Genomic DNA, 12,801 nt, shown 5'->3' with positions numbered 1-12,801 from the left:
AATGCAGATGGAATAATCTCCCGTTTTCATGAGAATTGTACATGATTGGACCAAAAAGTAATGCAATTTAATTAGTTAACTTTATGATGTCATTCATCAAAATAACATGCTCAACTCCCACCTTAGCTTTGATGTCAACATATATCAGTTTTAAGAGAAAACCAGGAGTTATAACAGGATTTTGTGGAAAATGATACAGCTTGAACATAAAATAGTGCTGCTTTTAGAGGGATCACGTTGCTTCATTAACTTATCAGCAGAAACAAGAAAATGTCCTCAGCCAAGTGAGTCTTTATACTAGACTGTAATCGAGTTTACCAACAGAAGTACAGAGGAACTGAACTTTATCCAGCTCTATCTTTTCAAGCCAAACTACTAAATCCTCCCAAAACCCAGCAAACTGTCTCTGTAAAAAGCGCTGGAAGTACACAGTTGCAGCAGTAAAGCGCGAGGAAAATGAGGGACGGGCTGGACCAGCCAACAATTTGACAATGCTCGTCGTCCCTGCAGCAGCTCCAAAAGTGACACAAGGGCTAATTTGCTATTAGCGTCGAGGAGCTCTTTTCATTAGTCTTTACAAGCTTCTCGGTTAGGAAGTTAGAAAGCCTGAGAGTGAAAGGGGGCAGGGGGATTAACGAAAATGAGACATGACATTGAATTTATACAGACCAGTAATTAATTTTCCTTCCAATGCGAGCACCCCCTCCTTCTCTCCCCGCCCACTGGCACTGACCACCAATTTCTGCTGCCCCCTCAACAGTTCGATATCCCTTCACTTGCATCACAACTCCATTGAAAACGGCAAGAGAACAGAAATGTGATGCAGAGCATTAATCTTTGTCCTAACATTGTGATTATATGGGGTTTTGGGGCAGACAGGGTAGTCGCTCAATAATAATTGCATCTGGTGCCAGTGGAGTTTGGGCAGGACGCACTGCTGGGAGCAGAGAGGCCAACAAACGTTCCGCCCAAGGGAACAAAAGACATTTAAAAGGACTTCTCTCTTTGATTAGATTTAGCCTACAATATGCGCTCCAAGAGGTCTTTGCCTTTATTCTCTCAAGTGGCGTTCCCTGACTAGGAGAGGGAAAAAAAGATGCATAAACTAAGACTTGCTTCAAACAAAAATTGGCATCCTTTTCGTTTACCCTGTGCTCTGCTACAGACACTTAAAGAGAATTCAGAAAGGGGAGACTGCATTAAAATATTGCAAACACAAGCAGAAGAATGAATGCATAAGTGAAACATCCGCTGCAAATATGACAGAATCAAGGTGCCGTATAACTGTGTAAAATGTGCTTTTTCTTTCATTAATCGCCCACTGCATTCACAGCATACACGCGCGCACACAAAATTCCCACTTCAGCGTAATCCAACAAATCAATTCAAGCTGCCCTTCTCATAAAACATAGATCACTTTGAATTCATTTACATTACAATACGTGAATACTAATTTGGAAACTGCCAAGTGAAAGTGCCACATTCAAATGAAAGGCTGAAGAATGCGAAAAGGTGACATTCCACAGGAGAGGGGCCAATAATAACCCAATCAGGGAAAGGTTGCGTACTTTTAAGTGGTCCCTGATCATCCGCAGCTGAAGATATACATTGTTGAAAAATTGCCTAAAAAAAGTCGAAAGCTAAAAACAACAATGCATAGGGAGCCAAGATTGATTTGTTGCAGTTTGGTATGCTTCGCTTTGCTCTTTTGCTGCTTCCTCCACATTGTCCTCATCTTGGCACACTTTGAATTTACCTCACGAGCGGCCTTCCAGTAAATGTTAGAGCCATCTGGCAACTTTACCGACTTCCTGCAGTGGAAAATCACCTAAATAGTAGAAAAGAACAAAGCTGCAGAAATACCACCGACAGACTGGGTATGTTATTGCAATCAGGATTTAAAAAAAAAACAACAAAAAAAAAGTGGGGGGTGGGCAAGCCTTACACAACCCTCTTTTAAATTCATGCTTAACAGGATCTTTTCTAAAAACACAGCTGCTTCAAGGTGTTTCTACGGCGCTTAGCACAGCTAGCTCTTGGCTAGACAGCGAAAGGCAGCATCGGAGGAGACGGCTTTGCCCTTTGAACGGTACGATGCAGCTCCTCCAGTCAAAAACAATCCCCCCAAAGTGCATGCAAATTTAGAGACCCACTCTCTCCCCGCAAATTATGAGGGCCTACTAAAATTGTCATGCACGCGTTGTGCGTTTTGTGCAGCGTAACATCCACCGTGCAAGACGTTCGATAATGCAGCAGAAAGGTATTGAACCGTTCTGCCTCTCAGCCTTGCCTGTGTTGATGCCACAGAAAAGACGTTCGAGTGGAAATGTTTGTCACCCGTGGGTAAAATTCATGGATCCTAATGCGCATGCGTGTATTATTACAGTGAGAGAGAGCCTCAAGAAGACAAACCAATAAGAGGGAGGATAAAAGCTTTTCTTGTTTCTCAAGCCTTTTAATATTTTATGAATGCTTGTTTGATGTACCTTTAAATATTCATGTCTTTATGCTTAGGAGGAAGAGGGAAATGATGCAAAAAAAATGAAGTAATTCACTATGGTACACTGTGCTACACACTGGGGAAAGCAGTCATACTTGTGTGCATCTGCTAAATATATATATATATATATATATATATATAGAGAGAGAGAGAGAGAGAGAGAAAATAAACCTACACAGGACCGTCTCATATGCTCCCAATTCCATTTTACAATGCACAATTAAACATGGAGAAGTTTTCTTGAGCAACAAAACACAATAAAGCCCACAGTTAGAGCAGCTGAACAGAAAGTTGACAAGATTAAGTTTGGGAGTTTTGCGCAAGACAAGCGGTTCGAGGCTTCGTTTCTATTAGCAGATTAATGTCTCAGCAGATGTCCCCGCTGACTTCGTAGGCTCATCGTGAGCACGCTGCAGCCACGGTGGTGTCCTCAAGTGCCGGGAGCATGTCTACATTTGCATTTGTTTGTCCCTCAGTGTCAGACATCTTCAATAATTTGCGCAATGATTAACATTACGTGCTTTGGCATAAAGCAGGATGCTTTCAAAACACCGAGAGCATTTAGTTAACAAAGCACAATGGATGCTCACAAAAACAGCATTCGATACATGCGACAACAGGATGTACGAAGTCTACACACCTCTGTTCAAATGCCAGTTTTTTTTGTGATAGACAAAATAAGACCAAGGTAAATCGTTAGAAGGTTTTTCCACCGTTACTGTGACCTATAACCTGTACGACTCAATTGAAAAAAACAACAACAACTCAATCGCTTCGAGAGGGGAAGTAAAACTAAACTGAGGTAATGGGTTTGCACAAGTGTACACACCCTCTTATAACCTGGGATGCTCTTTGAGGAAGACTGTTTTTGTAATTTTGGAGTGTGTCTGTGTCTGTCAATTCATCCAGAAGAACATTTGTTGGGTCAGAGGTCAGGTCACTGATGTTGGACCCGAGAGAGGGTCTTGTTCATAATCTCTGTTTGAGTGCATCCCAAAGATGTTTGATCGGGTTGAGGTTAGAGCTATATGAAGTTCTTCCACAACAAACTCCACCAACGATTCCTTTATGAACCTTGCTCTGTGCACTGGGGCTTTGTAATGGAGCAAAAAAAAAAAAAAAAAAAAAAAAAAGCACTTTCACAAGAATAGAATTGTCAGATGAATTCATTTCTAGGCGTTCCATATTTCTTGCCCAATAGAACATTTGAAGACGTGTCTCAAAACCTTTCTCCACAAAATGTGAAATTCAACCTGCAAAATCAATTTTGGAATTAAAGTAACTAGAGCTGATGTTTGAAGTTTCCTGTCACAAGTGGATTGAGCAAATCAAAACTGGTGTAAACAGGCAGCAGAATCCCTGGTATGGAATACGCATCTTATCAATGAAAAGTGTTCAGGCTTTGCGTAGTACTTGTGCTTATCTGATTGGTTATAACCAGTACTAGACATGCTCTCAACTGTGGAACTCAATCGAAGCTGTAGGAGCCTCAATTGTCCACTGTTAAGTGTGTGTGTTTTGTATTCACCTGCATCGGGGGGTTTCCGATAACCCGCAGGGCAGCTGGTACCAGTGTGAAAAATATGAATGGAACCCCTGCCAGCATCATAATGGAACCCACATCAGACCATCAAACTGGTACCAAAGGTTACAAATGGTTTGCGCGCACACATAACAAGCAGACACACACGCAAAAAGCTGAGAGAAATGTCAATAAACTGTCAAAGATCCAGCCAGCTCCAACAAACATTACTTGCAATCAGCTTTCCATGCAGCCCAGAACCACACTAATGATCCAACAGAACAAAGAGATTGCTACTTATTCTTTCCTCCATTTCTTGGCTATGTAACCAAAAGTTGCAGTTCCATGGTTTCCACAGTGACCCAGAAAAAGCACAGATGCACCTCCACTGTCCAGTGCACATCTCTTCTCATCTCAACTCTGGGCCTCCTGCCAATCAAATTGACAGAATGCACGCCACAATGGAGCCAGTTCATAATTAAATCTAGTTCTGCAGCCAAATTTGTGACTTTCTATCCACCTTTCTGCAGGTAAAAAAGCATAGGTCTGCAGTCAGTGGTCAGAAGCGGCATTTTTTATCGAGCCAAAAGTGAAACTTTCATCTCTGGACTATAGTGTTGCATTTGTGAGCCAAAATATAAATCCCCAGACACCAAGCAGATACGCTCCCTAAAGCGTGTGACCAGCATAAGGATTTTTGTGGCAGCTCTTTGATTAGACGGTCAAGGGGATCTGAGTCGTTTTTTTGTCGGGTTTTGAGTCATATGGGCCAATATTCAAGTGTTTGGAATTCAAAAGAATAATATCCAAAAATATTCTTTCATTTGCTTCATTCTCTTAAGAAAATGAATGCTATTCGGTGCCATTGGAAAAGGCAGAATAATAGAAATAATTGTTTTGATGCAGGCTAGAATAGATGTAGTGAATATTTCAGTATCTGCATGTTTGTATTGTTTAGCTATTCAATGATTAGATAATCAATGATTACATGTGATCTAAGATTGTAGCTCAGTCCACAACGACGTGAATGTGGTAACTTGGCCTTGCGGTAACCTGCTAACACACCACAGCAGACCAAAATATGCAATTTGGGACTGACTGCTGAAGAAATGCCTATTGAATAAAAAAAAAAAGAAAGGAAAAAAAAACATTTGTTTAGCTGTGTTTTACACACTGTCATCTGGGGATGCCTGCTTGAGACAAAACAGATTTCATGTTACAACATTACCGGTGCATGTTAAGCACTTATGCACATCAAATTGAGGCACCTTACAATCTGTAGGTAGACACAATAAAATATTTATGATCCATTGATGTATTCCTCCCCGCGGGAGTTGTCCAAGCTGCTGATTGCGGTTCCATTCATGGCCCTTAATGAGCCTATTAGATTAGACGGCTTTAATGAGGGCAAATTAAACCGATCATTCTTTGTGGAGCCGGCAATTAAAGGGTAAATGTTTCATTATTCTGTAAAGAAGTGACAGAAAGAGCTAGGTATAAGCCAGAACGCGAGAGACATGGAGGTAGTCTCTCAAGGCGACCAAGCATCGATTAGCTGGCTCTCATCAAACTGGCAGTTAGTGCAGGACTTTAGATTGGAAAAGGTCACGGTTACGTATGTGGAGTGTGAGCTGAACGCTCCGTATTCACTGCGCCTGTAGCATGTGGCCCCTGGGAAGGTTCTCGAAAAATAATGACCAAATAACAAACATTTGAAGAAGGTCAGGGCTTGTGATTGTGAACGTGTCACTTGGTGCACGTGTATTTAGACAGTCAAAGTGAGACAAAGGCAGAAATCGATATTGTTCATTTATCACAAACAGATGAAACATCACAATAGCGACAAGATGTAAGGTCATTCAGTGACACTCTGCCACAATCCACTGTTTGGTAGAAGGAATTCAATTTTCTCTCCGTCATGTGACTGTCCACCATAACTGATGGTTGCACACAGGAAATACACCAACGGAAAAGAGATAAATCAGCAAATAAAACAGCAACACGCCTTTCGCTGATAGCACATTAATTCTAAAGTTTCAAAAAAAGTCAAACTTTACCTTGGTAATTTATAGCTCGATTTGTCACATGAATGGACCGAGCATACGTGCATTCTTATTAGCATCTTAAAGAGTCTGGGGGTGCGAGACAAGGGGGTCAAAGAGTTAAAGAGATTTCGGTGCACCTTTTAACTTGTTCCCTGGTTCCGCTCAGCTTGAGCATTGCCCAGCAGCCCCACAGCTACGGGGGCTGGTTATCAGCTAGAGTGGGCATTAATCAAGTAAAGGAGGTTTAATCAGTCAAGGCCAGCTGGTGGACATGAAAAAGTTTAGGCGGCAGTACAGTTTTCAATCTCAACGAGATTAAGGCGAGACACGAAGACTTTAATAAAAATTTGCTACCAGACTCGCACGAGAAAGAGGCTCAACATGGAAACGCATGAAGCACCGTTTGGCATTAAGACTGGTAGTCATGTCTAACTGAGCCATCAGAAAACGTTACATACCCATTGCCATACAGTGGATATCAATGCCCCATTACAAATATATATCATTAGCTCCGTGAACTGCTCTTGTTACAGATTGTCTTATTATGTCCATCCATCCATTTTCTTTACCGCTTATACTCAGTAGGGTCTATGTATTTTACTAAAATTATAATAATAATAATATTGTTGGCAAGAGTTTGTTTTATTCTTATTTTATTTCATAGAAGTGTAGATTGTGGATTATAACAAAGTAGCACCCACAGAGCTGGAGCAGAGAGGGTAAGCTTGTGTTCGTATGTATATTTGTTTTGCTATTTGTAGGTATCCTCAAAATTTAATCACACACACACACACACACGCACACAGTGGAACCTCAATAGAACGGACTAATAGGGTTGGTCGTCCGGCAAGGCGGGTCGCTTTTATGAGCCGTGAAGAATTAGTGCGCTTCCTGGTTCCAAATCTGTTGCCAAAGGCAAACGGCTTGCCAAAAATAGCATGTTCCGGACTCCAGACTTGTGTTTTGTACTCTTCAGAAATAATGCCACAGCCATGCCGCTCTCTCTACTCTATGTATAATAGACAATAGCTAGAGCCATTGTCACATGGCCGCCACATCAATGCCCCACATTCAAAATGGCCGCCACATAGGCACGGGAGGCACATTTTTTGGAATTTGATCTAGTAATATTGTTTATCTGTGACCAGGAAATGTCAGAACCCATTCTCTGCGTGCATTGCGGCACAGCGCCCAAATCTGGAACTAACAGACTTTGTCAACAAAGTGACAAATGGAACATATTGTTCAGTCCGGACGGTCCGTTTTATCAGATATCCGATTTATTGGGGTCTGTTATTTCGCGGTTTCACTCTATACATACAGTTCAAGACGTGTTAAACATGCCCTGTTGGAGGTTTTCTTTTCCAGGTTTTGTATTGTTGCTCGCAGAGTTTGAAGACTCCAAAAAGTTAAATTCTCCAAAGTCATTACAATCTAGTCTCAAATAGTCGCTCAGTAGGAAGAGCCACATGTCGATGTCAGCACTTGTGTTGGGTTCGTTAAGTTGCGCCGGCCTGAGCGGGGAGTTGCCTCATCAAGCAAGAGTCAGCAATGTGGCTAACTTGACTGTGTGGCTTTTCTCCAGTGCTACCCTGCAACACTTCAAAAGACTCCCAGAGTTTGCTGTTATGGAGATTGCTCATGAAAAGCCTGGCATGAGGCTCACTTCTTTTTATTCTGCAAGAGTGGAGTCAAGCTTGGCAAAATGTAATCTGAATCTGAGCGAGCTGCTGAGAGAAAAGGACAGTGTGTGGAAGGTCGAAAGCAAAAAGGTGAATATAAGCCAAAAGGTGTAGCACATGAAGGAGACAAACAGATCTTGTTATTCCATCCTCATCGACTGCACTTGTCTCCTGCCTTCCAGGTTATCAGAACTCTTTATTGAGTATGACCTGCTTCTCATTTTGCCTACCAGTACACCATCAGAGTCCGTTTACTGGGTTTGCTGCGCCACTGCTTTAATATGCTTGTGAATACTGACATCTCCCAGGACAGGCCAAGATAAATGCACTTGAATTCACAACACACGCGATGGGGGTTCATATTTCGCTAATTCCCTCTCCACCTCACTGCTATATGAAGTCAATGCTGCAGAAATTTAAGTGTGCAATGAATCCAATGCAGACAGGCGCCTCTACTTATCATATATATGACACGCTCCAGCACTTTGGCCCGCAAGGGAAATATCTCAAACAGAAGCAAAAAGTACAATTATTGTAGACCAGTGTTGAATTTCCTCATTAATGACGCCAGCTATCAAAGCTTCTCAAACCCCGTTGAGATTTATTGGTCACTTGGGTAGCTGGGCTCAACAGAAGTGCTATTTACAAGAGTGATGTCACATCCAAGAAAAAAAAAAAAAAAAAACAAGCTCATTGCATACTTTAACAAGCGGCACTAATGCATATTTTAGCAACAAGTACCATTTCGACTGTAATCATGATCGTCCCATAGTAAGCAAGTCCCATAATACAGCTAATTGGCAGAGATCTACAGAAGGGAGTTGCCTGCCTCTGATAACACCGCCTGCTTGTGTAGCACATCTGCACGGGCTCTGTGTTAGCTCATTAAACAGCAAGTTCCCTCAGCGTTCTTTGGCCATCGCCGTGCATCATTAATTGTCGCCGCCTTCTAATCAAGTTTGCTGTAATCTTCTGGCGTTGATATCGAGCTCTATGCATGTGGTGTGATTTAATCACCTGTTGCGTCATAGCAGAGTGAACATGGCTGCACTCAAGTTAGCTGTTGTTACGGAATGTATTCAAGTTCTCATTTAAAACAAAGTGTTATATATGGCATATGATTTTTTTGATGACATGAGCGCACGTCGTTTTCTTTTTATTATTTAACACGGAGCTTTGACTGCTTTGACAAGCAGATGTCAGAAAAGGAAAAGGCACCGAAGGGAGAACAACACCTCAAAACAAAACCCAAGAGAGCAGGAGCATAAGTGTAGAAAATGGAGGCTCTTGCTAGCTTAGGACCAGAGAGAGGTCTCATTTCATACTGCGCGGAGTCTGGCATTTGCTGGTGACAGCAGATCGCACTGAGATGGGGACGAGAGTGATCCAGACAAGCAAGACTCTGTTTGCTTTGTTAAAATTAATTAATCACTGTGGCCACAGACGACCGCTGCCTTTGACAATGACGCAGCTCGACAGTATGTGTGCAGACACGTGTGTGTGTGTGTGTGTGTGTGTGTGTGTGTGTGTGTGTGTGTGTGTAACCATATTTGAACTAAAGGACAGACGCGTGGCCAAGCATAGAATTCTGCTCACATCTGACCTAAAAGGAAGGAAGAAGGGAAGGAGGAAAGGAAATCAAGTGAAGAACACTGCACCCATTCACTTTCATATCAGACTACGGGTACTTGTAAATATGAGCCATCTTAGACGGGGTATTATATGGAAAATTAAATTGACTTTATAATTGTTGTCTGACAGGACCGCCCCCTCAAAACCATCTAATTTCATTCATCCATCTTCTATGACGCTTCTCCTCATTAGGGTCACGGATGAGCTGGAGGCAGGGTCGCCAGCCAATCAACGCAAGCTAATTTCAGTGAGGCGTAAATAGTGGGTGGAAAGTGTACTGTAATTCTTCATCCTTGGAGTATTTTGAGAAAAGCACATTCAAGACATGCTATGACACCTCAGGACTTTTTTCATCCCTCCATCCATTATTTGAGCCGCTTCTCCGCATGCTATCCCAGTTATCATAGGGCAGGAGGCGGGGCACACCCTGAACTGGTTGCCGGCCAATCGCAGGGAACATACAAACAAACAACCATTCACACTCACAGTCACACCTACGGGCAATTTAGAGTCTCCAATTAATGCATGTTTTTGGGATGTGGGAGGAAACCGGAGTGCCCGGAGAAAACCCACGCAGGCATGGGGCGAACATGCAAACTCCACACAGGCGGGACCGGGGATTGAACCCGGGTCCTCAGAACTGTGAGGCTTGACGCTCTAACCAGTCTTCCACCGTGCCGGACTTTTTTCAATTCGGGAAAAAATGCTTAATGTCTCCTGTTACAGAAGAAAAAACTACGTAAAAGGAAGACAGAGATGAATGGGTGGAAAACAGCTCCCATGATGTCCTCAAAAATTAAATTATACAATGCCTGGCCTCAATGGCCTCAATCACATTTGCAACACATTTGAGCTGTTTTTCGATGGTTCAGTGGTGAAGCTATCAGACCAAATATGGTTAATCTGTTGAAACTGTTTCAGGAAATACACACGCAAATATGCTGCACATGCCCCAGCGGCCGCAAACTGCAGTGATAACGGCAGTGGCAACAGCCCAGAGTCACACCAATGATCAATAACAGCGTACACACAAAGACACACAATCACGGGGGACTCCAGCGATCCCACAGAAGGGGAATGTGCGTCACAGGGCGATGGGCAAATTGGATGTGAAGCTATGAGTGGAGTAAAGAAGGCAAAGACATAGGGGTGGGGGCATGAGAATACAATGGCTGCTCTGTCGTGTCGTATTTCTCTCCCCCACCGACAGAGTTAGCAGGGCAGCAGCTGCAGCAGAGAGATGGTCCTGCTTAGAGAAAGCTCGCATTGAAGTGGTGACTGAGCAGCCGCAGGCCGAGACACTAATAGCAACAGGAGCTGAGGACCACTCCATGTCAGGGTCTTCACCAAAAATAGTCTTCCTCTTTTCCTTTGGGCTTGTCCCTTTAGGGGTCGCCACAGCGTGTCATCCTTTTCCATGTAAGCCTATTTCCTGCATCCTCCTCTCAAACACCAACTGCCCTCATGTCTTCCTTCACGACATCCATCAACCTTCTCCTTGTTCTTCTTCGAGCTCTCCTGGCTGGCTGCTCCATCCTCATCATTCTTCTACCAATATACTCACTATTTCTCCTCTGGACGTGTCCAAACCATGGACGTCTGCGCTCTCTAACTTTGTCTCCAAAACATAGAACCTTGGCTGTCCCTCTGATGGGCACATTTCTAATTTTATCCAACCTGGTCACTCTGAGATCGAACCTCAACATCTTCATTTCCGCCACCTCCAGCTCTGCTTCCTGTTGTCTCTTCAGTGCCACTCTCTCTAATGCGTACATCATGGCTGGCCTCACCACTGTTTTATAAACTTTGCTCCCCATCCTAGCAGAGACTCTTTTGTCACATAACACACCTGACACCTTCCTCCACCCGTTCCAACCTGCTTGGAGCCGTTTCTTCACTTCCTGACCACACTAACCATTGCTCTGGACGGTTGACCCCAAGTATTTAAAGTCCTCCACCCTTGCTATCGCTTCTCCCTGTAGCCTCACTCTTCCCCCACCACCCCTCTCATTCATGCACGTATATTCTGTCTCACTTCGGCTAATCTCTATTCTTCTGCTTTCCAGTGCATGCCTCCATCTTTCTAACTGTTCCTCCACCTGCTCCGTGATTTCACTGCAGATCACAATGTCATCTGCAAACATCACTGGTCCACGGGGATTCCAGTCTAACCTCATCTGTCAGCCTATCCATCACCACTGCAAACAGGAAGGGGCTCAGGGCTGATCCCGGATGCAGTCCCACCTCCACCTTAAATTCGTCTGTCACACCTACAGCACACCTCACCGCTGTTCTGCTGCGCTCGTACATGTCCTGTATTATTCTAACATACTTCTGTGCCACTCCAGACTTCCGCATGCAGTACCACAGTTCCTCTCTATGGTACGCTGTCATAGGCTCTCTCTAGGTCTTCAAAGACACAATGTAGCTCCTTCTGACCTTTTCTGTACTTTTCCATCAACATCCTCAAGGCAAATAACGCATCATGTGGTTCTCTTTCTAGGCATGAAACCATACTGTGGCTCGCAAATACTCACTTCTGTCCTGAGTCTAGCCTCCACGACTCTTTCCCATAACTTCATTGTGTGGCTCATCAACTTTATTTTTTTATAGCTCTGCACACCACCATCTGTCCCCCCAAGTTCCTTTCCTGGATGCCGTACTTACCTATCACTTCTTCATCACCCCTATATCCTTCACCAACATGTCCATTACAATCTGCACCAATCTCTCTGTCTGGGATGCTCAGAACTACTTCGTCTCGCTCCTTCCAGAATTTCTCTTTCACCTCTAGGTCACATCCTACCTGTGGGGCATAGCCACTAATCACATTATACAGAACACCACCAATTTCAAGTTTCAGCCTCATCACTCGATCTGATACTCTTTTCACCTCCAAGACATTCTTAGCCAACTCTTCTTTTAAAATAACCCCCGACTCCATTTCTCTTCCCATCTACACCATGGTCAAATAATTTCAACCCTGCCTCTGAACTTCTAGCCTTACTGCCTTTCCACCTGGTCTCCTGGACACATAATATATCAACCTTTCTCCTAATCACCATGTCAACCAACTCCCGAGATTTTCCTATCATAGTCCCAACGTTCAAAGTCTGCACATTCAGTTCTAGGCTCTGTGTTTTCCTCTTCTCTTTCTGCCGAAGAACCCGCTTTCCACCTCTTCTTCTTCTTCGACTTCGACCCAAAGTAGCTTTCCACCGGCGCCCTGCAGGTTGACGGCGCCGGTGGCGGACGTTGTTAACCCAGGCCACGACAGATCCGGTATGGAATTCTTTGGATGAACGCTCATATTTGTTTGGCAAAGTTTTAAACCGGATGCTCTTCCTGACGCAACCCTCTGCATTTATCCGGGCTTGGGACCGGCCTACAGTTTGCACTGGATTGTGCCCCCCATAGGGC

The 12,801-nt window shown here is 43.7% G+C and overlaps 1 protein-coding gene across 2 annotated transcripts in view; it reads right to left on the bottom strand.

The window, feature by feature from the left end:
- The window catches only part of LOC133399721 (tetratricopeptide repeat protein 28-like), a 176,622-nt gene that overhangs the window by 66,573 nt on the left and 97,248 nt on the right, over positions 1-12,801 (bottom strand). The window lies entirely within an intron of this gene.

The sequence above is a fragment of the Phycodurus eques genome, chromosome 3 (genome assembly GCF_024500275.1).
Source record: "Phycodurus eques isolate BA_2022a chromosome 3, UOR_Pequ_1.1, whole genome shotgun sequence".
NCBI classification, from domain to species: Eukaryota; Metazoa; Chordata; class Actinopteri; order Syngnathiformes; family Syngnathidae; genus Phycodurus; species Phycodurus eques.
Note: the sequence above shows the minus strand (reverse complement) of the source record. Positions and strands in the feature narration are given on the sequence as shown.